This window comes from Parasteatoda tepidariorum, chromosome 10, assembly GCF_043381705.1.
Source record: "Parasteatoda tepidariorum isolate YZ-2023 chromosome 10, CAS_Ptep_4.0, whole genome shotgun sequence".
Classification (NCBI taxonomy): Eukaryota; Metazoa; Arthropoda; class Arachnida; order Araneae; family Theridiidae; genus Parasteatoda; species Parasteatoda tepidariorum.
This window is the reverse complement of record NC_092213.1, coordinates 77,426,379-77,428,867: the sequence shown is the minus strand read 5'-3', so window position 1 is coordinate 77,428,867 and position 2,489 is coordinate 77,426,379. Positions and strand designations below refer to the sequence as shown.

Below are 2,489 nucleotides of genomic sequence, written 5' to 3'. Positions count from 1 at the left end.
ATTTGTTACCAGTTTTTACTCTTTTCCGTCTTGATATATATGGACTTTCAGCCCTGTTCCAACGGAGTAATTACTGCTAACGTTTGAATTTATGAATGAGAAAAATTCATTTTTCAAACGTTCCAATGGAGTAATTAAAACTTTTCGAGGAATTATAGTTCAAGGGCTGTTGAAATATTACGCGAGCACCTAAAGGGTTTGTGCTTTGCTTATTTTTGATGATTCGAGGGAATGAGGGATATGAGTAATGCTTACGCATGACATAAACGTCAGCTTATTCTAAAAATTTTGTTGAAAAATTAAATAAAAAATGGAACAAAAAAAAATACACGTGGAAGAATTACAAATTCGGAATAAGCGGTGAAATTGAGATAAGAAAAAATAGGAAAAAAATTTCTTTGAAGAATTTCAGAAGTCAATAGCTTTGGACACAAAAAAATCTAAAAGAATATTCAACTCAAAATTATATAAACTGATTTAAAAACAAAATTTTGTACTACGGCAAGTTGCATCTTTTATTGGAATTAAATGCCAAAATTAAATTGCAATGGCCAAAATTAATTGCCAAAATTAAATTGTAATTGTTTTTTTGCGGCTATTTCATCTAAGCATTACGTCGCCCTAGAACTGCACAATGGGCTATTGGCGATGGTCAAGGAAACATACCCGATATTGATGCGAATACATGCCATTGCAATTTTGATCCTCAGCAGACATGCCATTGCAATTTTGATCCTCAGCAGATATGCCATTGCAATTTTGATCCTCATGCACAGGTCGCCTGGCTCCCCTGCTTTGGTAGCCAGGCGACCTGTGCATGAAGTCGAGCACTCTACGGTAGAACAGTTTAACGAGGACCGATACCGTGCACCCTCGGTCCCTACGCAGGCTTATGAGAGTGGTCACCCACGCGCTTACTGACCGCAGTCAGTGATGCTTGACTTCGGTGTTCTACTGGGAACCGTGTTTTTACGATCAGTCTACTTCGGGACGAAAAGGGGAAAGGAAAAGTGCAAAACAATCAAAACTAAGCTTAGATAATATTTAGACGGCCCCCATAAGTTGCAATTATCAATTAAATTTCAAAACATAAAAGGTTATAGCGTTACTGAAGATCCACAAAAACACAAACTTTTCTTTTTATTGTTACGGATACTTCCTGAAATATAAGTGAGGCATTTTGTATCAATTCAACTATGATAGTTGTACAATTGAACATAACTTTTAGCATTGCCTAACTTTTGAAATTCTGTCTCAGAATTTTTTTTTTTTTTATAATGATGAAAATCCTTTTAACACGTTTTATAATTTTCTTTTGTAAGTTATGTGATATTTAATTAAACTTTGGAGTTTTGACAGTTTCTGTCCTAAGTATGAAATTGATTACTCTTTGAAAACAAGAAATGTTTGTTATAAACGAATGTTCTACTTTTAGATATTCTCTTTTTCCCACTTATTTTATTCAAATTAAAAATTTATTTTCAGTTCTAAATTCATTGATCTATAGATAAAAAAATGGCTCATTTCAGCGCATTTTTATTTTTCAAAATTAACTTCTTTTCTTCAAATTTTTAGCCGAGGATGATGTACTGGAAAATGGGGAGAGTGGAGATGAGTTGGAGTATGTATAACATTTTTTTTAATTTTTTGTGTTATTTTATATTATTTTATTTTATAGGCGTTGGTGAACAGCCGACCCAGTTTTGGGTTTGCGACTACTAATGTTCAACTCCGTAGATTTGTAATTCTGAACCTAATCCAGAAGACAAGGGAACTCCTCGATCAAGCATTGGGAAAAATTTGCCTTCAGGGAGGAATTTTCGATGGAACTAACCAGCATTTACGTTGCATGGAGATAAAAACCACGAAAACCTTCCACAGCTAGTGTGATGGCAAGGGACTACCGGGGATGACAAGGGACCGTCTACTACTGAGGATACACGATTGAAAGGCTAACGCTCCATCCCTTGTACCATCACGACTCCCAGACAAACTATATTCGGTCTTATCCCACATTTTTGTAATATTTAGTGTTAATTGGGTAACACATTTGAGATAAATCCTTGAAACCACTGAGATGGGAAGTTGTATGTGAAAGCTCAATTATTAGAGCAAAATTATTCAGGGTGACATTTAAAAATTTTTTTTTACCTCACAGCGTTTTGCACTTATATCTTTTTTTTAAACAATTTTTAAAATGTTATGCTTATAATTTTGGTAAAAATATACTGCTTTTAAAAATCGATTTTTTTATTTGTTCAGATATCATATAAAAATATGTTTAGGTCATGTTAGTAGCAATAAAGAAATAGTTAAGGAAATTGACTTTAAATGTCACATTAAAATTAGCGGAAGATATAAAATGCTGAGAAAACTTTGCTTTGGGTAACATATTTGCGATCAAATCTTGAAACTAATGAGATCGGCGCTTGTATGTGAAAGCTCGATTGTTAGATCAAAAATTATTCAGGATGATATATATATATATA

General features: G+C 33.5%; 1 long non-coding RNA gene across 1 annotated transcript in view; it reads left to right on the top strand.

The window, feature by feature from the left end:
* Positions 1-1,576: 1,576 nt before the first annotated feature.
* Positions 1,577-2,489, top strand: part of LOC139426770 (uncharacterized) — a 2,567-nt gene continuing 1,654 nt past the window's right edge. The window contains exon 1 of the long non-coding RNA XR_011637972.1: positions 1,577-1,621. This is a non-coding gene — a long non-coding RNA (uncharacterized lncRNA). The remainder of the gene's footprint in view (positions 1,622-2,489) is intronic.